Source organism: Gorilla gorilla, chromosome 12, assembly GCF_029281585.2.
Source record: "Gorilla gorilla gorilla isolate KB3781 chromosome 12, NHGRI_mGorGor1-v2.1_pri, whole genome shotgun sequence".
In the NCBI taxonomy this organism is placed as follows: domain Eukaryota; kingdom Metazoa; phylum Chordata; class Mammalia; order Primates; family Hominidae; genus Gorilla; species Gorilla gorilla.
The window spans coordinates 35,283,982-35,310,480 of record NC_073236.2 but is presented as its reverse complement, the minus strand read 5'-3'; the positions used below and the strand labels follow the sequence as shown (position 1 = coordinate 35,310,480).

General features: G+C 42.6%; 1 protein-coding gene across 10 annotated transcripts in view; it reads left to right on the top strand.

Moving 5' to 3' along the window:
- Positions 1-26,499, top strand: part of LOC109025523 (ankyrin repeat domain-containing protein 36B) — a 141,775-nt gene that overhangs the window by 103,548 nt on the left and 11,728 nt on the right. For 8 of the 10 annotated variants that reach the window (XM_063695583.1, XM_063695592.1, XM_063695593.1 and 5 more), the window contains one exon: positions 13,086-13,257. The gene's annotated coding sequence lies outside the window, so the exon portion shown is untranslated. Of the gene's footprint in view, positions 1-536; positions 7,483-13,085; positions 13,258-26,499 lie in introns of all 10 variants that reach the window. The other 2 variants (XM_063695586.1, XM_063695584.1) reach the window with 1 other exon arrangement.

Here is a 26,499-nt window from a genome sequence, read left to right as displayed (position 1 = left end):
AGAAACCAGAAGCTCTGATACTTAACTGCCATGATAATGAATTCGGTGTGCAACTATGGGCAAATTATATTTAATAGTAATTGCATATTGTACATATTTTTCATTCTTATTAACACTGATAAACTTTTCAGCATATACTGACTTTCTCTTAGTTAACTGTGAAATCATTTAGATAAAGAATATAATTCTTTTTCATTCTAACTTCTGAATTTAAATCTGAATCCTCTATAGCAGGGGTCCCCAACCCCCAGGCCACACACAGGTCCATGACCTGTTAGGAAGCAGGCTGCACAGCAGGAGGTGAGTGGCAGGCAAGCGAGTGAAGCTTCATCTGTATTTCCAGCCACTCCCCGTTGCTCACATTATCACCTGAGCTCTGCCTCCTGTCAGATCAGCAAAGCCATTAGATTCTCACAGGAGTGAAAATCCTACTGTGAACTGCACGTTCAAGAGATCTAGGTCACATGCTCCTTATGAGACTCTAATGCCTGATGATATGTCATTGTCTCCTTTCTCTTCACGATGGGACCATCTAGTTACAGAAAAACAAGCTCAGGACTCCCATTCATTCCCCATTATGATGAGTTGTGTAATTATTTATTATGTATTTCATTATGTATTACAATGTAGTAATAATAGGAATAAAGTGCACAATAGATGTAATACGCTTGAATCACCATCCTGAAACCATCCCCCAAACCCCCATCTGTGGAAAAATTATCTTTCACAAAACTGCTGCCTGGGGCCAAAAAGGCTGGGGACTGCTGCTCTTTAGCTTCTGCACTAGAATCTACTAATGAGTACAATTTAAATCAATAACTAGTTTTAAAAGCATAACAAGAATATGTGCTGTCTGGCTGCAGTGGCTCATGCCTGTATTCTCAGCACTTTGGGAGGCCAGTGCAGGTGCATCACTTGAGGTCAGGAGTTCAAGACCAGCCTGGCCAATATGGTGAAATCCTGTCTCTACTAAAAATACAAAAATTAGCTGGGTGTGGTGGTGCATGCCTGTAGTCTCAGCTACTCGGGAGGCTGAGGTGGGAGAATCACTTGAACCCAGGAGGCAGAGGTTTCAGTGAGCCACGATCGTGCCACTGCACTCCAGCCTGAGCAACAGAGTGACTCCATCTCAAATGCAAAACAAAACAGAAAGAATACGTGCTGACGAAAAAAATCTAAGACAATAAAATTGTATTACTAGGCTGTTAACATGATATTTTGTTTCCCATTAAATGTGTGACATGCAAAAGTATTTATTAAATGAAAATATTTTTGTATCTTTTATGTCTGATGAAAATTTATATCGTGTTTTAAATGATGTTTCTTGGCCTCTTTAACTTTTTATTTTTTTATTTTTTTTTCTGAGACGGAGTCTGGCTCTGTCACCCAGGCTGCAGTGCAGTGGCGAGATCTTGGCTCACTGCAAGCTCCGCCTTCTGGGTTCACGCGGTTCTCCTGCCTCAGCCTCCCGAGTGGCTGCGACTACAGGTGCCCAGCTAGTTTTTTTTTGTATTTTTAGTAGAGATGGAGTTTCTCCCTGTTAGCCAGGATGGTCTCCATCTCCTGACCTTGTGATCTGCCTGCCTCGGCCACCCAAAGTGCTGGGATTACAGATGTGAGCCACTGCGCCGAGCCTGAAAATCTTACTACCTAAATAACTTCCCACTCCACTCACACCCACAATCTTTCTATAATCCACATTCTCTCCTGAGACAAGAGCTTGGGAAGTTCTGTCTTGCTGAGGGAACTTTTTATTGTTCAGGAATTCTTTAATAAGGTTTTACATAGTTGGGGAAACCAGGGAAAAGCAGGTTTGTCACTGCTTTGCTGAGGAGCAGACTCACATGCTTTGGAAGAATTTAGTAAACCTTCAATAGATGGCCTAAGATACTAACAGGGGCCATCTCATTAAGCTACACAGTTATTTATAAATGAAAGTATAATCTAGAACTTACATGTCAAAGTCTTCCACTACAAAGATGGCAATATTTGACTAAAACTGCAATGTTTGTCCCAGTTGACAAAACTCTAATCAAGCCCCTGCCCTTCTCATTCTGTTTTTCCTTTTAAACTTTTTCTTATATTTTAATTTTTCATTTGACAAATGCATATTTCCTCTTTATACCATGCTTCCAAGTGTCACTCTGATACATACCTTCAATGACCAGACACAGGATTGTGGAGTTGTTGTGGACACTCATCCCATGAACAGGGAGACTCCGATAACCTGAACAGACGGCTCTAGAAAAGAAAGGAAACTTTCTTTTCCTTCCATACAGAGCTTCCCCCCATTATTTCAGTGTACACAAACCAACATCAGTTCTTTAACACAAAAATAAAAATACTCAAGATCAAGCAATTGTGAGAGGAATCATCTTTCCAGAAGTCAATTCTTCTAGCGGTTACCTTCAGCATATACTACATGAATGAAAAGAAGTTGGTCAAACGAGTAAAACTTCCCCACCTCATTCCATTTCTGTCTACCCATTGACAACACCTTCAGTCTTCTTACAAATATTGAGTAGAAACACTGCCAACTCTTCACCTTTATCTGGCTCATTCCCAGAGCCAGGAGAACTGTGACTTATTTGGTGGATGGGAAATCTTATCCATTGGTCCCATCAAATCCATTGGTCCACGTTTGCCTATTAGTAAGGCAAACTTACTCAGTGATCAATGAGTACATCTAGTCTCTCTTTCTCCTCTGGATTCTGAACAGGAGAAGTGGAAGGCAGGTGAAGACCCTCCCTGCACTGGGTGGGTAACTGACTGTTCTTCAGATGAACTTTCTTTTGTTCAAGTTCTAAAGTCAAGGCTAGGGGGCAATATTAGAAGTCTTTTTTGGTCAACATTAAGCCATAGTTTCTAAATCAGCCTTAGGAGGAATAATGTATTTGGATATTGATCTGACCTTTTGTTTTTATTTCTAAGTTGGTTTGGCACTGAAAAAGGAGAGGTATGTTATCAGTCCACATCCCTAATGCCCTGACATCCATGAATCCGTTTTAGTGGAATCCAGATCTCTAAGAAAGAGATATAAAATATTTGTTCCTATCCAACTGTGATTACTATATTTCCAACTATGTTGCTGTCTGTAAGCAGAGTCTGCGTACATGTTTCTGGTTCATATATGCCTAGGGTTCCAGAGCATTACATTTCCATCAAAATGTAGATCCCGAGAATGCCAGAGAGGGTCAGGCCGAGGATAGAACAGACAGTGATTTTCAGATACTGCAGTAGGAAGGTGGATCCACCTCTTGGCTGGTACTTGTAACCATGAAGTGTGGGAAAGTAATGACCAGATTGAGTAAATGACCAGAAATTCAAAACTAAGCCACAAGAAATTTGTCTATTTCTGCTTTTGTTGACTGCTATCAGGGTTACATCAAAAACAGTATTGCTGAGACCAGTGTTGTGGAGCTTTAACTCTATGTTTTCTTCTAGTAATTTTACAGTTCAGGCCTTCTATTTAAATCTTCATTTGGAGTTGATATTAGTATGTGGCGTAAGTTAAGGGACTAACTTTATTTTTCCTGTGGATATTCAGTTTTCTCAACACCATTTGTAGAACAGACTATCCTTTAACCATTGTATGTCCTTGGCACCTTTGTCAAAGATAAGTTGACTGTCTGTGGATTTATTTCTGGGTTTTCCATTTTGTTTAGCCAATTTGTCCATTTATATGCCACTACCATGCTATTTGGATTACAATTGTTTTACAATATGTAATAAAATTAGGTAGCATGCTCTCTCTAGCTTTGTTCTTTTTGCTCAAGATTATTTTGTCTATTTTAGGTCCGTTCAATACAAATGTCAAGATTTGTTTTCCATTTCTGTAAAAGAATGGCATTGGAATTTTGATAGTGATTGCATCAAATATGTTGCTTTTGGTATTTTGTTCATTTTCACAATATTAATTCATCCCATCCACAAGCATGAATTTTTTTTCATTTACTTGTGTTTTTAAATTTTTGTTCATTGGTGTTTTATAGTTTTTCATATACAGGACCTTTAATCTTTTGCTTAAATTTACACCTAAGTATTTAATTTCTGTTGCTATCATACTTGGGATTTTTAAAAAATTTCTTCAGGTAGTTTGTTATTTGTATACAGAAACACTTTTGATCTTTGTTAGATTATTTTGTATCCTGAAACCTTATTGAATTCATGCATCAGTTCTAACAGTTTTTGGTGGAATATTTAGGGTTTTCTGTATACAGGATGATGTTGTCTGCAATTAGAGATAATTTCACTTATTTCTTTTCTGAGTAGGATGCTTTTCTTTTCTTTTCTTGTCTAATTGTTCTGCCTAGGAATTCCACTGTTAACGATGAAAAGAAGTGGTGAGACTGGTCATCACTGTCTTGCCTCTGAACATGGAGGAAAAGCTTTCCACTTTTCACTGTTGAGAATAATGTTAGCTAAGAGCTTGTCATACATGGTTCTTTTTTGTGTCGAGATACATTTTCTGTACACTTAATTTGTTGAGAGCTTTCATCATGAAAGGGTTTTAAATTTTGTCATGTGCTTTTTCTGCATGTATTGAGAGAATCGTATGATTTTTGTCTTTGACTTTGTTCATGCATTTTATCACATGTATTCATATGTATATGTTGAAACAAACTTGCATCCAAAGGATAAATCCCACTTGATCATGGTGAATGATTCCATTCATATATTCTTAAATTTGGTTGCTAATGTTTTGTTGAAGATTTTTGCATCAGGGTTCGTTACTGACATTGGCCTAGTATTTTCGTCTCTTGTAGTGTCCTTGTCTGTCTTTGGTATCAGAATGATGGTAGCCTAATAAAATGAGTTTGGAAGTATTTCCTCTATTTCACTTTTTTGAAAGAGTTTGAGAGTAATTAGTATTAGTTCTTTAAAGGTTTGTCAGAATTTAGCAGTGAAGCCTTCTGGTCCTATGCTTTTCTTTCATGGGAGGCTTTTAATTTCTGCTTCAGGCCGGGCTTGGTGGCTCACGCCTGTAATCCTAGCACTTTGGGAGGCTGAGGTGGGTGGATTGCCTGAGGTCTGGAGTTCGAGACCAGCCTGGCCAATGTAGTGAAACCCTGTCTCTACTAAAAATACAAAAAATCAGATGGGTGGTGTGGTGGTGGGCGCCTGTAATCCCAGCTACTTGGGAGGCTGAGGTAGGAGAATTGCTTGAACCTGGGAGGTGGAGGCTACAGTTAGCTGAGACTGTGCCGTTGCACTCTACCCTGGGCAACAAAAGCAAAACTCTGCTTCAAAAAAAAATTATGCTTCAATTTCCTTATTATTTATTAGTCCATTCAGATTTTCTGTTTCTTCTTGATTCAGTCTTGGTAAGTAATATATTTGTGGAAATGTTTTTATTTCTTCCATGTTATCCAAATTGTTGGCATACAAATGCTCATTATATGAACAATTGTAATCCTTTGTATTTTAGAGTTAAAAGTTGTAATTTCTCCTATTTCATTTCTGATCTTATTTGTTGGAATAGTCCTTTTTCCAGTTAATCTAGATACAGATTGGTTGATTTTGTTTATCACCTTAAAAAGAATTTCAGTATTAATTCTTTCCATTGGGTTTCTCATATCTATTTTATTTATTTCCACTTTAATCTTTGCTATTTTCTTATTTCTGCTAATTCTTGGCTTTGTTTCTCATCTAGTTCATTGAGGTATAATGATTGATTTAACTACATTCTATAAGTTTTGGTATGTTGTGTTTTCATTTTTGTGTGTCTTAAAATATGTTTTTTAATTTTTTCTGTAACTCATGGGCCATTTATGAATATGTTTAATTTTGCTATTTTATGTATTTTTCAAGATTGCTTCTGTTACAGATTTCTAGCTTTATGCCATTGGGATGCAAAAATTTTCTTTCTATAATTCAATTCTCTAATATTTGTTAAGATCTGTTTTGTGGCCTAACATATGACATATACTGGAGAATGTTCCACCCACATTTCAGAAGAACATGTACACTTCTGCTGTTGGATAGGATGTTCTGGGTATATCTGTTAGATCCAGTTGCTCCCAAGTGTGATTCAAATCTAATGTTTCTTAATTTATTATCTTTCTAAATGATCTTTCCATGGTTGAAATTGGAGTATTGAGGTCTCCTACTATTATAGTATTGCAGTATATTTTTCTCATGAGATTATTTAATAATTGCTTTATGAATTTAGGTCTTGTGACCTTGAGTGCATATATATTTACAAGTATTATGTCTTCATGATGAATTAACTTCTTTATCATTATGCAGTGAACCCTATCTCTTTTATAGGTTTTGACTTAGTTTATTTCTTTTAATAATAAGTATAGCTCCCCTGCTCTATTTTAGTTTGCATTTGCATGGAATATCTTTTTTCATCTTTTCAGTTTCAGCCTATATATGTCTTGACTGGTAAAGTGAGTCTCTTGTGGGCAGCACATGATTGAATCTTGTTTTTTATTCTATCCATTGAGATGCTCTATTTCCTTTTATTTGACAATGTAATGCACTTACTATCAAGGTAATTATGTATAGGGAAGGACTTTCTACTGCCACTTTGTAATTTTTTTTCTGATTGTTTTATAAGTTCTTTGTTCCCTTTTTCTCTGTTGCTGAACTCTTTTATAGCTTGATGGCTTTCTGTGGTGGTATGCTTTAAAATTTTGGATAAATTGCAAAATAAACTTTTTTATTTTGTGCAGTTATGATAGGTTTTGTTTTGTGGTTATCATGAAACTTACCTAAAATATCATATTCTTAAAACAAACTACTCTAACAACTTCTGATAGCAACTTCTCTTTAATTGCATCCAAAAGTCTACATTTTCATTCTCTCTCCCATACAATTGTACAATTTTATGTCAAAACTTACACTTTTAGTTCATACTTATATACCTTAGCAATTTATTGTAGCTACAGTTATTTTCAATACCTTTGTCTGCTAACCCTACTAGTAGGGATAAAATTGCTTTACAAACCACCCTTAGAATATTAGAGCATTTTGAACATGACTGTGTATTACTGATAGCATTGAAGCTTTTTACTTTTATATGTTTTTTCTTACTATTTAGGCTTTTATTTCAATGTAAGGCTCTTCCTTTAGTAATTATGATCAATCAAGGATATTGATTATAAACTTTATTATTATTTTTTTGTACAGAAAGGTTTTTATATCTCCCTCTCCCTCATTTCTACAGGACAGCTTTGCTAGGCACAGCATTTTTTTTTCAAGATGGAGTCTTGCTCTGTCACCCAGGTTGGAGTGCAGTGGTGTGATCTCGCCTCCCAGGTTCAAGCTTGCTCACTGCAATCTCTGCCTACCAGGTTCAAGCAATTCTCCTGCCTCAGCCTCCTGAGTAGTTGGGATTACAGGCCCATGCCACCATGCCCAGCTAATTTTTGTATTTTTAGTAGAGATGGGGTTTCATCATGTTGGCCAGGCTGGTCTTGAACTCCTGACCTCCTGATCCACCTGCCTCGGCCTCCCAAAGTGCTGGGATTACAGGTATGAGCCACTTCACCCAGCCGGGAACAGTATTGTTGATTGGCATTTTTGTTTGTTTGCTTGCTTGTTTGCTTTAGCATTTTGAATACATCATCCCTCTCTCTTGTGGACTGTAGGGTTTTCTGCAGAGAAATCCACTGAAAGCCATATTGAAGCTCCCTTGAATGTGATGTATTTCTTGTTTTTTTGCTGTTTTCAGTATTCTTTGTTTTTCATTTTTAATAACTTCATTGTGATGTGTGTTGATAAATGCCTCTTGGATTGAAATGGATTCATGACCTCTGCAGTTTTCATACCTCAATGTTGTCATCATTCTTCATGTTTGGGAAATTTTTAGTCATTATTTCATTAAATATGCTTTCTAGGCCTTTTTCTTTTTCTTCTCCTTCAGAAACTGATATTATATGAAAGTTGGGTTGTTTGATTGAGTCCCATAATTGCCATATGCATTTGTTATTCTTTTTTGTTGTTGTTTTTCCCCTGATGGAATCATTTCAAATGTTTTTTCTTTAAGCTCACTGATTCTTTTTTTCTGCTAATAAAATCAGCTGCTGAAGCATTGTATTAAATTTTTAGTTTGTTGTATTCTCTATATCTAGAATTTCTATTTGTTTTTTGTTATCATATCTATTTCTACTTCAGAACTATCATTCTGTTAATGAATTGTTTCCCAAATTTATTTTAGTATGTTATCCATGATTTCTTGTACAGACATACTTCAGGGATATTGCAGGTGTGGTTCCAGGCAACCACAATGTAATAAGAACTTGAATTTTTGGTTTTACACTGCATATAAAAGTTTTTTACACTATACCATAGTCTATAAAGTGTGCAATGGCCTTATGTCTAAAATTACATACTTTAAAAACTACTTTATTGCTAAAAATGCAAAAGATCATCTGAGCCTTCAGTGAATTTTAATTTTTGCTGATAAAGAGTCTTTCCTCTGTGTTGATGGCTGCTGAATGATTAAGGTGGTGGTTGCTGCAGATTGAGGTGGTTGTGGCAATTTCTTAAAATAAAACAACAGTAAAGTTTGCTGCATCAGTTGACTCCTTTGATGAAAGGTTTATCTGTAGTGTGCCATGCTGTTGGATAGCATTTTACCTCACAGTAGAACACCTTTCAAAATGAGAGTCAATCCTATCTAATGCTGCCACCGCTTTATCAACTCAGTTTGTATAATAAGATAGGTTTTTTTTTTTTGTCATTTCAACAGTGTTTACAGTATCTTCACGAGGAATAGATTCCATCTCAGATGGCTGGGCTATAAGAAACAACTTTTAGTACATTCAAGTTTGATCATGAAACTGCAGAAATTCAGTCACAGGCTCAGGCTCCAATTTTACTTTTAGTTCTCTCGCTAGTTCCACCACACTCACAGTTACTTCCTCCACTGAAGTCTTGAAACCCTGCAAGCTATCTATGAGGGCTGAAATCAACTTCTTCCAAACTTCATATTTTGACCTCCTCCAAGGAATCACAAATATCTTTAATTTCATCTAGAATAGTGATTGCTTTCTAAAAAAATCCAGATGATTTTTAATTTGCCTTGTGCAGATACGCAGAAGAATCATTGTCTATGGCAGGTATAGGCTTACAAAATGTATTCTTAAATAATAAAATGTCCTTGATCCATGGGCTTCAGAATGAATGCTATGTTAGCAGGCATGAAAACAACATTAATCTATTTGTACAACTCCATAAGAGCTCTTGGGTTATGAGTGCATTGTCAATGAGCAGTAATATTTTAAAAGATATATATATATATATATATACACACACATATGTACATACACACACATACACGTATACACACACACACACAAACACACACACACACACATGTTTTCTGGACAATAGGTCTCAACAGTGTGCTTAAGTTATTTGGTAAACCATACTGTAAACGATGTGTTTTCATCCAGGCTTTGTTGTTTCATTTCTAGAGTATAGGTAGCATAGGTTTAGAAGAACTTAAAAATGTAGCAGAATGGTAAATGAGTACTGCCTTTAATGTTTTAATGTAACCAGCTGCATTAGCCAGTACATAGAGAGTCAGCCTGTCCTCTGAAGATTAGAAGCCAGGCATTGACTTCTCCTCTATAGCTGTGAAAGTTTTAGGTATCCTCTTCTTCCGGTATAATGCTGTTTTGTCTACATTGAAAATCTGTTATTTAGCATAACTGCCCTCATCGATGATCTTAGCTAGATCTTCTGGATAACTTGCTGCAGCTTCTCTGTCAGCACTGGCTGCTTCACCTTGCACTTTTATGTTATGAAGATTCTTTTCTTAAACCTCATGAACCAACCTCTGCTAGCTTTAAACTTGTCTTCTGCAGCCTCCTCACCTGTCTCAGACTTCATAGAATTAAAGAATGTTAGGGCTTAGCTCTGGATTCAGCTTTGGCTCAGCGAAATGTTATGGCTCATTTGATTTTCTATCCAGACCACTAAAACTTTCTTCACATCAGCAATAATACCATTGTACTTATCATTTGTGCATTCATTCACTGGAGTAGCCTGTTTAATTTCCTTTAAGAACTTTTTTTTTTTGCATTCACAGCTTAGTTTACTGTTTAATGTAAGTTGCCTAGCTTTCAGCCTATCTGAGCTTTCAACATGCTTTTCTCTATTAATCATTTCTAGCTTTGTATTTAAATACTGGCATCATGGGGGCTAATGTGGCTTACAAAGTATAATTCATCTGGCAGATGGAACCATAGTTTGACACTACCAGTCTTATGTCGGGTTCAACCCAGTAATAAATCCAAGCCTACCCATTCTTCCCGGAAGGAGCTTGATTATGCATCAAATTCCACAACCTCCGTGGTTAGTGCCCAAGGAACTGTTTTCTTAACAACTTTGCTCTGTGAGTCGACAGGATTTTGTATTTTTGAATGTATTTAGACCATAGAAAACAAAGAAGTAAGGATACAATGGGCCCACATTCAGAAGCTATCTCCTCAGGATCAGAGGCTGCATCCAGAGTGTGCATAGGTGTGTTTGTCACAGATCCTCTACCAAGCTTAATGGAGAGAGAGTGGGAGACAAATGTCCATACTAATCTTCATCATGTAGCTAGAAAGAACTGAAACACTCCTCCAGCCTTCTAACTTTTTAGCTACATCTGGATTGTCTGGCTCCTACCTTAACCAATTTCTGGTTACTGACAAGGCGTGGCACATCCTAAGTTCCAGGGAGCCACCAAAAACAGTCAATACTAGAGCACACAAGGATTTGAGAGGTATCTGAAGATCTCTGGCTGGAAAGTTTGGTGAGATCCTTTTCCTACATGAGGCCAGTCTTATCAAATGCACGGGAGCCAACAGAGAGAGTCGAGGAAAAATGAAGAAACAGGGAAATATATTCAAAGCAAGAAAACAGGATAAATCTCCAGCACCTGAGTGAAGTGCAGATATGTAATTTATCTGACAGAGATTTCTAAATAATGGTCATAACAATAATCACTGAGGTCAAGATAGCTTTGCAAGAACAAGCTGAGAACTTCAAGAAAAGGAAAAATGTTATACAATAATGTCAAACAAATCATAGATCTAAAGTGTACTGTAACTGAACTGAAAAAATTTAATAGAGGCGTCCATTAATAGAATCTATCAGTGAACTTTGAGACTGGTCACTGGAAATTATCTAACCTGAGGATCAGAAAAAAAGATAATGCAAATGGAGTGATGACAACTTTAGACAGTTATGGGACACCATCAAGCAGGACCACTCACGCATTATTGGCATGCCTGAAGGAGAAGTGAGGAAGAAAGGAACGGAAAAGTGTTTAAAGGATTAATGACAGAGAATTTATCAAGCATGGGGAAGAAAGCAGAAAGCCTGATCCAGAAAGCCCAAACGAAACCAAATAAGGTGAATCCAGGGACTCACAACAAGATACACTATAATCAAATTGTCCAAAGTTAAAGACAAAAAGAGAGTGATATTGTTTGCAAATTTGTACCCTCCAAATATTGTGTCGAGATTTGATCCCCAATGTTGGAGGTGGGACCTAGTGGGAGGTGTTTGGGTCATGGTGGTTGATCTCTCCTGGATAGCTTTTTGCCCTTTTTTCACTAATGAGTGAGTTCTCACTGCATTACATGAAAGATGGTTGTTTAAAACAGTGTGGCACCTCTCCCCTCTCTTCCTACCTCTCTAGCCATGTGTGACATACCTGTTGTCTCTTCACCTTTAGCCACAAGTAAAAGCCTTCTGGGTCCCTGACCAGAAGCTGCGCAGATGCCACTGCCATGCTTCTTCTACAGCCTGCAAAACTGTGAGCCAAACAAACCTCTGTTCCTTATAAATTACCTGGTCTCAGCTATTTTTTTATAGGAACACAAAAATTTGTGTTTTTCCGTGTTGCTCTTTTCTGTGTTATTCTGTGTTGCTAACACAGAAATTAGTACCAAGGAGTGGGGTTTTGCTATAAAAATACCTGATAATGCAGAATTTGCTTTGGAACTGGGTAATAGGCAAAGAAGACAGGAAGATGAGGAAACTTGTGGAACTTAATTAGACCTTGGTTAAGTGGTCGACCAAAATGATAATAGGAATATGAACAGTGAAGGCCATGCTGTTGAGGTACATAGAATACAACTTTCAAGAAGTGGCTGCACCATTTTGCATTCCCACAAGCAATGAATGAAGTTTCCTCTTGCTCCACATCCTTGCCAGCGTTTGATGTTGTCAGTGGTTCTGGATTTTGGTTATTCTAATACGTGTGCAGTGGCATCTCATGTTTGCATTTCTCTGAGGAAATATTATGTGTAGCCTCATTACATATGCTTATTTTCCATTTGTATAATTTACTTGGTGAGGTACTTGTTAAGGTCTTTAGCTCATGTCTTTTACTGCTCAGCTTTAAGAATACTAATATGTTTTGAATAATAGTTCTTAATCAGATACGTTTTGGCAAATTTTTTTCCATCTGTGGTTTCTCTTTTCTTTCAGTGTCTTTAATGGTGTAAAAATGTTACATTTTCATCAAGTCCAGCTTATCAATTCTTTCTTCTATTGACTTCAACTTTGGTGTTTTTTCTAAAGGTCATCATTAAACCCAAGATAATCTGTATTTCCTTCTATATTATCTTCTATAAATTTTATAGTTTTTTGTATATTTATGTTGCTGATCCATTTTGAGTTAATTTTGGTGGGGGTGTAAGGTCTGCGATTTATTTTTTTTGCATGTGGATATCCAGGTATTCCAGCAGCCCTTCCTGAAAAAACTGTTTCATCATCATAATGCCTTTACTTTTTTGTCAAAAATTAATCGAATGTATTAATGTGTTTCTATTTGTGAACTCTCTATCTCATTTTATCCTTTTGTTCTTTCACTAATACCACACTGTCTCCATTACTGTAGCTTTACGGTAAGTCTTGAAATTGAGTAGTGTCTGTCCTCCAAGTTTGTTCTTCTCCTTCAATATGGTGTTAGCTATTCAAGGTCTTTTGCCTCTCCATATAAACATTTTCATTTAGATTGGAATTGCATTGAATCTATACATTGGAAAGAACTGACATCTTAATAGCATTGAATCTACTTATGAATATGGTACATATCTCTTTTTGTTTCATTCTTCGCTTTCTTTCATCAGATATGGACATTTCTGGAATTGCAGAGCCCCCTCTACATTGAGCACAAGACAGTGACGAATCCACATTGTTCAGCCAGAAAGTCACCTCTGAGAGCCAAGTGTCTGACTATAGACAGGAGAGTCAAAGAATGATAACGACATCTCAGGAAAATTGTGAAAATAATCAGCAACCGTATGTGGATAACCCCTTCAAATTTCTCCAGGGCACCTGTCATTTCAGCCAATACTTGCCAGCTTGTGCCAAGGATGCTGGAGCTGCCTGGGATGAGTTTCCCAGGGGAGGAGCTGGCCGCCATCTTTGCTGTTTGGGCGACACAGCCATTCCAGCCTGTGGGCTTTGGACAGTGCAAACTGATGGGGTAGAAGGGATCCCTAGAATAGCACAGCTGCTCTCCCAACATGTGCCCAGATTCTTTTTTTTTTTTTTTTGAGGAGTCTTGCTCTGTCACCCAGGCTGGAGTGCAGTGGCATGATCTCGGCTTACTGCAGCCGTCACATCCCTGGTTCAAGCAGTTCTTCTGCCTCAGCCTCCCAAGTAGCTAGGACTACAGGTGCCCATCACCACGCACAGCGAATTTTTTTATTTTTAGTAGAGATGGGGTTTCACCATGTTGGCCAGGCTGGTCTGGAACTCCTGACCTCAAGTGATCCACCCTGCTGGGCCTCCCGAAGTATGGGGATTACAGGCATGAGCCACCGTGGCCAGCCCCAGACAGATTCTTTAAGGGGATTCCCAATCTGTTCCTCCCAACCAGGGCCTCCAGCTACCCCACCGGTGTCTGGGACTGACAGGAATTTGAATTCTTCCTGGGAGGGAGTTCTGGAGTTCCCGCCCAGTGGGAGTCCTTCCAACTGGGGCCTGGGGGAGAGGATGGGGCCAGCTTTGGAGAGTCCCAAATGACTGGGGGTGGAAGGGATCCCCCAGCACATCACAACTGCTCTACCAAATAGTGGCCAGGCAGATTCTTTACGCAGATCCCTGATTCTTTCCTCCTCTCTGGGTGGGACCTCCCACCTGGGGCCTCCACCACCCCACCGGTGTTCTCAAGCTGACAGAGATTTACATTCTCCCCGGGAAGGAGTTGTCGAGGTCCTGCCCAGTAAGGAGGAATGGATCAGGAACCTGGTGAAAGAATCTGCCTTCTAAGATTTTGTAGAGTAGCTACGCTGTGCTGATAGATCCCTTCTGCCCCGGTAGGTATGGATTCTCCAGAGCCCACGGGCTGTAACGACTAAGTTGCACAAACAGCAAAGATGGCTCCTTGCTCTTGCGCGTGGGAACTCATTCCAGGAATTCAAATCTCTGTCAGCCTGAGAACACCGGTGTGGGTGGCTGGAGGCCCCAGCTGAAAGGACCCTCATTGGGCTAGACCTCCAGGCCTCCATGCCAGGGAGAACTCAAATCTCTGTCAGCCCCAGAACACTGGCGGGGGTGGCTGGAGGCCCCAGTTGGGAGGTCCCTCACTGGGCCAGACCCCGAGACCTCCATGCCAGGGAGAACTCAAATCTCTGTCAGCCTCAGAACACTGGCGGGAGTGGCTGGAGGCCCCCGTTGGGAGGTCCCTCACTGAATGGAACCTCAAGACCTCCATCCCAAAGAGAATTCAAATATCTGTCAGCCTGAGAACACCAGCGGGGGTGGCTGGAGGCCCCTGTTGGGAGGTGCCTCACTGGGTGGGACCTCGAGACCTCCATACTGGGGAGAATTCAAATCTCTGTCAGCCCCAGAACACTGGTGGGGGTGGCTGGAGGCCCCAGTTGGGAGGTGCCTCACTGGGCAGGACCTCCAGACCTCCATGCCAGGGAGAATTCAAATCTCTGTCAGCCCCAGAACACTGGCGGGGGTGGCTGGAGGCCCCAGTTGGGAGGTGCCTCACTGGGCGGGACCTCGAGACCTCCATACTGGGGAGAATTCAAATCTCTGTCAGCCCCAGAACACTGGTGGGGGTGGCTGGAGGCCCTGGTTGGGAGGTCCCGCCCAGTGAGGAGGAATGCATCACAGACCTCCTTAAAGACCCAGTGTGGCCACATTTTGGTAGAGCACCTTGCTATGCCAACCCCGCCAGTGTTCTCAGGATGACAGATTTGGATTCTCCCTGGCATGGAGGTCTTGAGGTCCTGCCAAGAGAGGGACCTCCCAACCGAGGCCTCCAGCCACCCCTGCCAGTGTTCTGGGGCTGACAGAGATTTGAATTCTCCCTGCCATGAAGGCCTCAGGGTCTGGCCAAGTGAGGGACCTCCCAACCATGGCCTCCAGCCACCCCCGCTGGTGTTCCAGGGCTGACAGAGATCTGAATTCTCCCTGGCACGTAGTTCTCAAGGTCCTGCCCAATGAGGGTCCTTTTAGCTGGAGTCCCCAGCCACTCCTCCGGTGTTCTCAGGCTGACAGAGATTTGAGTTCTCCCTGGCATGGAGGTCTCAGGATCTTGCCCAGTGAGGGACCTCCCAACTGGGGCCTCCAGCCACCCCCGCCAGTGTTCTGGGGCTGACAGAGATTTGAATTCTCTCTGGCATGGAGGTCTCGGGGTGTGGCCCAGTGAGGGGCCTCCCAACTGGGGCCTCCAGCCACCCCCACCAGTGTTCTGGGGCTGACAGAGATTTGAATTCTCCCTGAAATGGAGGTCTCGAGGTCCCGCCCAGTGAGGGACCTCCCAACTGGGGCCTGCAACCACCCCCGTCAGTGTTCTGGGACTGACAGAGATTTGAATTCTCCCTGGCATGGAGGTCTTTAAGTCCTGCCAAGTGAGTGACCTCCGTCGCACCTCCCAGTCGGGCCTCCAGCCACCCCCACTGGTGTTCTCGGGCTGACAGAGATCTGAATTCTCCAGGGTATGGATGTCTCAGGGTCTGGCCCAGTGAAGGACCTCGGCCTCCAGCCACCCCTCCAGTGTTTTGGGGCTGACAGAGATTTGAATTCTCCCTGGCATGGAGGTCTTGAGGTCCTGCCCAGTGAGGGACCTCTCAACCATGGCCTCCAGCCACCCCCACCGGTGTTCTCGTGCTGACAGAGATCTGAATTCTCCCTGGCACGTAGTTCTCAAAGTCTCGCCCAATGAGGGTCCTTTTAGCTGGAGTCTCCAGCCAATCCCACCGGTGTTCTCAGGCTGACAGAGATTTGAGTTCTCCCTGGCATGGAGGTCTGGAGGTCCTGCCCAGTGAGGGACCTCCCAACTGGGGCCTCCAGCCACCCCTGCCAGTGTCCTGGGGCTTTCAGAGATTTGAATTCTCCCTGGCACGGAGTTCTTGAGGTCCCCACCAGTGAGGGTTCTCCTAACTGGGCCCTCCAGCCACCCCTACCTGTGTTCTCATGCTGACAGAGATTTGAGTTCTCCCTGGCATGGAGGTCTCCAGTTCCTGCCCAGTGAAGTCCTTTCAACTCGGGCCCCCAGCCACCACCCCACCCCCTCCTCCAGTGTCCTCAGGCTGCCAGAAATTTCAATTATCCCTGGCATGGCGGTCTCGAAGTCCTGCCTGGTGAGGGATCACCACACTGGGACCTCCAGTCACTCCTGCTGGTGTTCTGGGGCCCAAAGATATTTGAATTCTTGGGATGAAATGGCCAAAGATGAGCTGCCATCTTTGCTGTTTGTGCAACTTAGCCACTCCAGCCTGAGGGCTTTGTGGAATCCATACCTACCAGGGGCAGAAGGGATCTCCCAGCACAACACAGCTACTCTACAAAATCTTGGTCAGGCAGATTCTTTTAGCAGGTTCCTGACCCATTCCTTCTTAATTGGCAGGACCTTGACAACTCTATCCAAGGGAGAATGTAAATCTCTGTCAGCTCTAGAACTAAGGGGTGGAAGCCCCACTTGGGAGGTCTCACCCAGTGAGGAACGGATCGGGGATCTACTTAAAGAATCTTGCCATGATTTGGTAGAGCAGTTGTGCTGTTCTGGGGATCCCCTCCACCCTAGTCACTTTGGACTCTCCAAAGCCCACAGACTGGAATAGCTGAGTCAGCCAAACAGCAAAGATGGCGGCCCCCTTCTCCCCCAGGGATCTCATCCCAGGGAGAATTCAAATCTCCGTCAGCCTGAGAGCACCTGCAGGAGTAGCTGCAGGCCCCAGTTGGGAGGTCCTGCCCAGCGAGGAGGAATGGATTGGGGATCCACTTAAAGAGGCAGTCTGGCCACATTTTGGTAGAGCAGCTGTGCTGTGTGGGGGATCCCTTCTGCCCTCAGTTGGTTTGGGTTCTCAAAAGCCCAACAGGCTGGAATGGCTAAGTTACCCAAACAACAAAGATGGTGGCCTGCCCTGTCCCCTAGGAAGTCAGTCTCAGGTAGGTAAAACACTGTTGCTGGTGGCTGGCTGGAGTTGTTTCCTTGATTATGTGAGTAATGCGAGTACCTGGTTGTTTCAGTTGAAGGTGCTGTATTGACTTGCCCTTTTCATTCCTCTCCGTGAGAGCCGTGCACCCTAGCTGCTTCTAGTCAGTCATCTTGGCCACACACCCCCATAATCGTATTTTTGAAGTAAATCATTCTTTAAAACTCTAACAAAATATTTAAACATTTAAAAAGTGTGAGCTTTAGAAATGCCTAATTACGTCTTAAGTTTGAGACACGTAACAGTTATGTACATTGTCAATTCCAGATTTTGCATCTTACAAGGAAAGGACTTAGATCTCATTCAGTCTTTGTGTGTCTAAACTATCTTCGCCTGTAAAATGAGTATAAATGAAGTACTTTATAGAGTTGTAAATGTTATATGTAAAAATATAGCAGTGAGGGGGCAGTGGGCTGGCCAAGGTGGCCAAGTTGAAGCAGCTAGTGTGTTTGGCTCTTACAGAGAGGAACACAAGGGGAGAGTCAATACTGCACCTTCAACTGAAACATCCAGGTACTCACATTGTGACTAACCAAGGAAACAACTTGACCCAGGGAGAATGAAGAAAAGAAAGGCAAAACGACAGCCCACCTGGGAGTACCACAGAGCCAGGGGAGCTCTCTCACCCAGGGAGGCAGTGAGTGAATGTGTGACCCTGGAAACCCATGCTTTTTCCATGGATCTTTGCAATCCTTGGGTCGGGAGATCTCATGAACCCACTTTACCAGGGCCTTCAGTCTGACGGAGCTACGTGGAATCTTGGCACAGCAGCCACTCAGGCACACATGGAGACCTGGGAGCCTTAGGTACCTGGGCTTTCCTGCAAAAGTAGCTGCAACTGTGGCAACGTGGGAGGTGAGACCCTCATACATATCCCTAGGGAAGAGGCTGAATTCAGGGAGCTGAGCAGCAACAGCCTGCAGGCCCCACTTCCACAGCACCTCACAGGATAGGAGCCACTGGCTTGGAATTCCAGCCAGCCACCAGCAACAGTGTTGAGCCTCCCTGAGACGGAGCTCCTGAGAGAAGGGGTAGGCCACCATCTTTGCTGTTTGGGCAACTTAGCTGCTCCAGCCTTCGGGATTTGGAGAGTCTCAGCGGACCATGGGCAGAGGGATCCATTAGCACAGCACAGTGCTACTCTACCAAAATATGGCCGGACTACTGCTTTAAGAAGGTCCCCAATCCCATTCCTCCTCACTGGGCAGGACCTCCCAACCAGGGCCTCTAGCTACCCACTCTGGTATTCTCAGACTGACAGAGATTTGAATTCTCCCTGAGGTGGAGTGCCCCGAGGGAGGCGTGGGCCACCATATTTGATGTTTTGGCAACTTAGCCATTCCAGCCTTTGGGCTTTAAGGAGTCCCAGCTGACTTAGGGCGGATATGGCCCCCCAGCACAGCACAGCTGCTGTACAAAAGCATAGCCAGACTGCTTCTTTAAGCAGGTCCCGGATTCATTCCTCCTCACTGTTTGGGACTTCCCAACTGGGACCTCCAACCACCCCCACTGGTGTTCTCCTGCTGACAGTGATTTCAATTTTTTCTGGGCTGGAGCTCCCTGATGGAGGGGCAGGCCACCATCTTTGCTGTTTTTGCAACTTAGCCACTTCAACCTTCAGTCTTTGGAGTGTCCAAGGAGACCACAGGGTGATGTGGACCCTCAGCATAGCATAGCTGCTCTATAAAAATGAGGCCAGACTGCTTTTTAAGCACTTTCCCAATGTCATTTCTCCTCACTGGGCAAAACCTCCCAACTGGGGTCTCCAGCCACGTCCTACAGGTGTGTTTGGGCCAGCAACAAGTTCATTCATACCTCCCTAGGGCAAAGCTTCCAAAGGGAGCGGTAGGCTGCCATCTTTGCTGTTTCACAGGCTTCACTGATGATAACTCCAGGTACTGGAAAATCTGAGGCTACTAGAGACTGGAGTGGGCCCTGGGCATACTGCAGCAGCCCTATGGAAAAGTGACCAGACTGTTACCTGGGTTCCCATTCCTATATCTTCTCACTAGGCAAGTCTTGCAGGCCTGGACCTCTACCTAACCCCCCTACCAGAGCTGTCGAGCCAGTAGCAACTCAGCCACTCCCTGGAGAGAGCCTCCAGGGGCAACTGAAAGCCTCTCTGCCACTGCTTCTGCAGTGGAACTGTCCTTGCTACCCTCAGACTGATGAAGGAGCTAACATCCTTATCTACACCTTCAACAAGCTTTAATTGACCCAAGCCCATCTCCCATGGGTTCTACACACCCCCACTGCTCATAACAGACAGGGAACCCCTGGATTGGCCCCCACAGCATGAATTCTCCATCCTGATTGCTGATTGCAGTAAACAGTTGCTGTATTCTCCGGAGGTGGAACCCTGAGAAGACAAACAAAAGACCCTTGGCTACAACCACTACTAATGTCCCTTCCTCTTCTGCCTCAAAGTTATGAAAGAAATATAAACACTGAGATTGCCCCAGAGCTGCAGTGGGCAGCCTAGGAGTGCCAAGCCATGATCTACAGCCAGCACTCAAGGGGGAGAGAAGCACATTTTCAGATCATTGAGAGGGAACATGGCTGCAACTGTAAGGAAACATAGGGGAGCCACATGACCAAGCAAGAGTCTACCAACTGACCAGTAAGCCCAAGTACCACCTACTGGATCACATCCCAAAGCTTCAGCATCAAAAATACCTTACTAATATACTCCCCTCTGAAACCAGAAATGAGAAGTCAGCTTCAAATAAAGACCCTGCACAAAGCCTCAGCCTGGTGAAAACATCCGAAAATAAGTCTACGGACTGTACTCAATCTACACTGCAATTAAAGGAAAACCCATAGGTGGAAATGAGAAGAAACCAATGCAAGAACTCCAGTAACTCAAATGGACTCTGTGTCATATGTCCTTCTAACAACCACACCAGTTCTCCAACAAGAGTTCTTAACCCGGATGAACTGTCTGGAATTACATAAATATAATTCAGAATATGGATAGGAAAAAAAATCATCAAGACTCAGGAGAATGGCAAAACCCAATCCAAGGAAAATAAGAATAACAATAAAGTGTTACAGGAGCTGAAGGACAAAGTAGCTGGTATAATAAAAAAGAACCTAACCGATCTGAAAGTGCCAAAGAACACAATACAAGAATTCCACAATGCAATCACTAGTATTAACAGCAGAAAAAAACAATCTGAGGAACAAATCTCAGAACTTGAAGATTGGTTCCCTAAAATAAGATGGACAAAAATAAAAAAGAATGAACAAAACCTTCAAGGAGTATGGGATTATATAAAGAGGCCAATTCTACAAATCACTGGCATCTCTGAAAGGGAGGTGGAGAAATCAAACAACTTGGAAAACATAGTTCAGGATATCATCTTTGAAAGCTTCCCTAACCTTGCTAGAAAGGCCAACAGTCAAATTCAGGAAATACAAAGAACTCCTACAAGATTCTACACAAGAGCATCCTCAAGACACATAAACATCAGGTTTTCCAAGGTCAAAATGAGGGAAAGAATGTTAAAGGCAGCCAGAGAGAAAGGGCAGGCCATCTACAAAGGGAACCCCATTAGGCTAACAGCAGATCTCTCAGCTGAAATCCTACAAGCCAGAAGGGATTGGGGGACTATATTTAACATTATTAAAGAAAATCTTCAACCAAGAATTTCATATCCAGCTAAACTAAGCTTCCTAAGTGAAGGAGAAATGAGATCATTTACAGACAAGCAAATTCTGAGGTAATTCATTACCACCACATCTGCCTTACAAGAGATTTTAGAAAGGAGGACTAAATATAGAAAGGAAAGACCACTACACACTAATGCAAAAACATACTTAAACACACAGACCAGTGACACTATAAAGCAACCACACAAACAAGCCAACATAATAACCAGCCAACAGCACAATGACAAGATCAAATCTACACAAATCAATACTAGCCTTGAATGTAAATGGGCAAATGCCCCACTTAAAAAGGCACAGAGTGGCAAGCTAGATTAAAAAAAAAAAAAGCGAGACCCAACGGTATGTCGTCTTCAAGAGACCCATCTCACACGTAATGACACTCATCGTCTCAAACTAAAAGGGTGGAGGAAAATCTACCAGACAAATAGAAAACAGAAAAAAAGCAGAGGTTGCAATCCTAATTTCAGACAAAACAGATTTCAAATGAACAAAAATTTTTCAAAAGGACAAGGGGGCAGGGGCAAGATAGCCAACTAGAAGCAGCTGCAGTTTGAGGCTCCCACTGAGAAGAACTAAAACAGTGTGCAAATCCTGCACCAGCAACTGACATATCCAGGTTCTGTGATCAGGACTGACTAGGTGGTTGCCGTGACCCATAGAGAACAAGGAAAGATGGGCTGGTGGATTGGCCCACCTGGGAGCCACATGGGGCAAGGGGAGCCCTCACCCTCAGCCAGCCAAGGGAGGCAGTGGGTGAGCATGCTACCCAGCCTGGGAAACTGCTTTTTCCATGGATCTTTGCAATCCACAGATCAGAAGATCCCACTCATGAGACCACACCACCAGGGCCTTGGGTGCCAACCACAGAGCCATGCAGATTCTCAACAGCCACTCAGCTGGAGTCTGCCTAAAACTACCGAGTTCCCAAGTTGGAGAGGGGCGGTCGTCATCACTGTGGCTGCCTGCTGCCTAAACCCTCTGAGTTCCCTGGGGGAGGGGGAGCAATCATCACTGTGGTTGCTGGCTGCCTAAGACAACTGAGCTTCCCAAGAGAGGGGCAGTCATCATCACTGCAGCTGCCTGCTGCCTGAGGAAACTGAGCTCCCTAAGAAGGGACAGCAGCCATCACTGTGGCTGCTAGCTGCCTAAGACACTGAACTCCTGGGGAGGAAGGGCGGCAGCCATTTCTACAGATCCAGGCTGCTGTTTTTCCTTTGCTGATGCCAGGAAGACTGGACGGCTAGGTCCCAAGAGGTATTCCCCACAGCACAGCATACTGGCTGTGGCATATTATGGCCAGACTGCCTCTTTAGGCTGACCCTGACCCATCCCTCCTCACTGGGTGGGGCCTCCCTGCAGGAACTCCAGCAACTCAAGCCAGGGAATTAGGGAGAGAACTCTGATCTCTCTAGGTCTGAGTCCCTAGTGGGAGGGGTGGCTGGCTGTTGTCTCCACAAACCGGAAGACTTATTCTTTCCCCCTGCTCACTCTGAGGAATCCAGGCAGCCCAGATGAGTGGGATTTCCCCCGGCACAGCATACCCCCTTCACAAAGGGACAACCAAAGTGCTTCATTAAGCAAGTCCTGGATCCTGTGCCCCTCAACTGGGTGAAACACCCCAGTGGGTCACCAGACACCTTATACAGGAGCATTTCTACTGGCATCAGGTGGGTGCCCCTCAAGGACGGAGATCCCAGAGGAAGGAGTGGGGTCCCATCTTTGCCGTTCTCTAGCACTCTCTGGTGACACCTTCAGGTGTGGGAGGGACCCAGATAAATAGGGCTTGAAGTGAATCCCCAGCAAACCACAGCAGCCCTACAGAAGAGGTACCTGACTGTCAAAAGAGAAACAGAAAGCAACAACAACATCAACCAAAAAGTCCCCACAAAAACCTCATCTAAAGGTCAGCAGCCTCAAAGATCAAAATGAGACAAACTCATGAAGATGAGAAAGGAATGAGAAACCCCTCACGACTCAAAAGGCCAGAGTGACTTGTTTACTCCAAATGATCACAACACCTCTACAGCAAGGGCACAGTGCTGGGTGGAGGTTGAGATGGATGAATTGACAGAAGTAGGCTTCAGAAGGTGGATAGTAGCAAACTTCACTGAGCTAAAGGAGCACGTTCTAACCCAACATATTGGAACGAATCCCAGAACTTAAAGATTGGTTCTCTAAAATACGACAGACAAAAATAAAAAAGAATAAAACAGAAGGAAAAAAACCTCCAATAAGTATGGGGTTATATATAGAGGTCAATTCTACAAATCACTGGCATCCCTGAAAGGGAGGTGGAGAAATCAATGCATTGGGTTAGAACATGCTCCTTTAGCTCTGTGAAATTTGTTATTACCCACCTTCTGAACCCTACTTCTGTCAGCAAAGAAGCTAAGAACCATGTTAAAAGGTTACAGAAGATGCTAACTAGAATAACCAGTTTAGAGAGGAACATAAATGACCGGAGCCAGCTGTAAAGCACATAAGGGGAACTTTGTGATGCAAACACAAGTATCAACAGCTGAATTGATCGAGCAGAAAAAAGAATATCAGAGATTGAAGACTATCTTGCCAAAATAAGGCAGGCAGACAAGATTAGAGAACAAAGAATGAAAAGGAATGAACAAAACCTCAAAGAACTGTGGAACTATGTAAAAGACCAAACCTATGACTGATTGGACTACCTGAAAGAGACAAGGAGAATGGAGCCACGTTGGGAAAACACACTTCAAGATATCATCCAGGAGAACTTCCCCAACCTAGCAAGACAGGCCAACATTCAAATTCAGGAAATCCAGAGAACCCCAGTAAGATACTCCACAAGAAGATCAACCCTCAAGACACATAGTCATCAGATTCTCCAAGATCAAAATGAAGGAAAAAATGTTAAAGGCAGACAGAGACAAAGGGCAGGTCACCTACAACGGGAAGCCCATCTGACTAAGAGTGGGCCTCTCAGCAGAAACCCCACAAGCCAGGAGACAGTTGGGTCCAATGGTCAACATTCTTAGAGAAACGAATTTCTAACCTAGAATTTCATATCTGGCCAAAATAACCTTCATAAGTGAAGGAGAAATCCTTTTCAGAGAAGCAAATGCTGAGGGAATTTATCGCCACCAGGCCTGCCTTGCAAGACCTCCTGAAGGAAGCGCTAAAGATGGAAAGGAAAAACTGGTACCAGCCACTGCAAAAATGTACTGAAGTACAAAGACCAATGACACTATGAAGAAACTGCATCAACTAGTGAGCAAAATAACCAGCAAGCACCATGGTGACAGGATCAAATTCACACATAACCATATTCACCTTAAGTGTCAATGGGCTAAATGTACCAATTAGAAGACACAGACCAGCAAATTGGATATAAAGAGTCAAGATTCAGGTGTGCTGTATTCAGGGTTCCTATCTCATGTGCAAAGACACACATAGGCTCAAAACGATGGAGGAAAATTTACCAAGCAAATGGAAAGCAGAAAAAAGCAGGGGTTGCAATCTTAGTTTCTGACAAAACAGACTTTGAATCAACAAAGATAAAAAAAGACAAAGAAGAACATCACACAATGATAAAGGAATCAATTCAACAAGAAGAGCTAACTATCCTAAATATGTATGCACCCAATACAGGAGAACCCAGATTCACAGAACAAGTTCTTAGAGACCTACAAAGAGACTCAGGCTCCCACACAACAATAGTGGGAGACATTAACACCCCATTGTCAATATTGGATCATCTAGGCAGAAAATTGACAAGAAAGGACTTGAACACAGCTGTGGATCAAGTGAATCTCATAGATATCTACAGAACTCTCCAACACAAAACAACAGACTATATATTATTCTCAGTGGCATATGACACTCTAAAATTGATCACAAAATTAGAATTAAAACACTCCTCAGCAAATGCAAAATAACTGAAATCATAACAATCTCTCAGACCACAGTGCAATCAAATTAGAACTCAAGATTAAGAAACTCACTCAAAACCACACAACTACATGGATATTGAACAACCTGCTCCTGAGTGACTTCTGGGTAAATAATAAAATTAAGGCAGAAATCAAGAAGTTCTTTGAAACCAATGAGAACAAAGAGACAATGTACCAGAATCTCTGGGAGGCAACTAAAGCGGTGTTAAGAGGTAAATTTATAGCACTAAATGCCCACATCATAAAGCTAGAAATATCTCAAATTGACACCCTAACATCACAACTAAAAGAACTAGAGAAGCAAGAGCAAACAAATCCAAAAGTTAGCAGAAGAGAAAAAAAAAATGACTAAGATCAAAGTGGAACTGAAGGAGACAGAGACATGAAAAACCCTTCAAAAAAAAAATAAAAAGAAATAAAACGTGTTCAAATAGCAAGAGATAAAATAAAATTGTCTGTGCTTGCAGAAAATGTGATTCTATATCTAGAAAACCACATCGTCACAGCCCAAAACCTCCTTAAGCTGATAAGCAAGTTCAGCAAAGTCTGAGGATACAAAATCAATGTGCAAAAATCACAAGCATTCTTATACACCAGCAATAGACAATATTCTTCAATTCCTATACACCAACAATAGGCAAGAGAGCCAAATCATGAATGAACTCCCATTCACAATTGTTACAAAGAGAATAAAATACCTAGGAATACAGCTAACGATGGGTGTGAAGAACCTCTTCAAGGAGAACTACAAGCCACTGCTCAAGGAAATAAGAGAGGACACAAACAAATGGAAAAATATTCCATGCTCGTGGGTGGGAAGAATCAATCTCATGAAAATGGCCATACTGCCCAAAGTAATTTATAGATTCAGTGCTATTCACATCAAACTACCATTGACATTCTTCACATAATTAAAAAAAACTACTTTAAATTTCATGTGCAACCAAAAAAGAGACTGAATATTCGAGACAATCCTAAGCCAAAAGAACAAAGCTGGAGGCATCATGCTATATGACTTCAAACTATACTACAAGGCCACACTAATCAAAACAGCATGGTACTGATACCAAAACAGACACACAGACCAATGGAACAGAATAGAGATCTCAGAAATAAGACCACACATCTACAACCATCTGATCTTTGACAAACCTGACAAAAACAAGCAATGGGGGAAGGAATACCTATTTATTTATTTATTTATTTTGAGACAAAGTCTCACTCTGTCACCAGGCTGGAGTGCAGCAGCATGATCTCAGCTCACTGCAACCTCTGCCTCCCGGATTCAAGCAATTCTCCTGCCTCAGCCTCCTGAGTAGCTGGGACTACAGATTCGAGCCACCACGCCCAGCTAGTTTTTGTATTTTTAGTAGAGACGGGGTTTCACCATGTTGGCCAGGATGGTCTTGATCTCTTGACCTCAAGATCCACCCGCATCAGCCTCCCAAAGTACTGAGATTATAGACATGAGCCACTGCACTTGGCCAGGA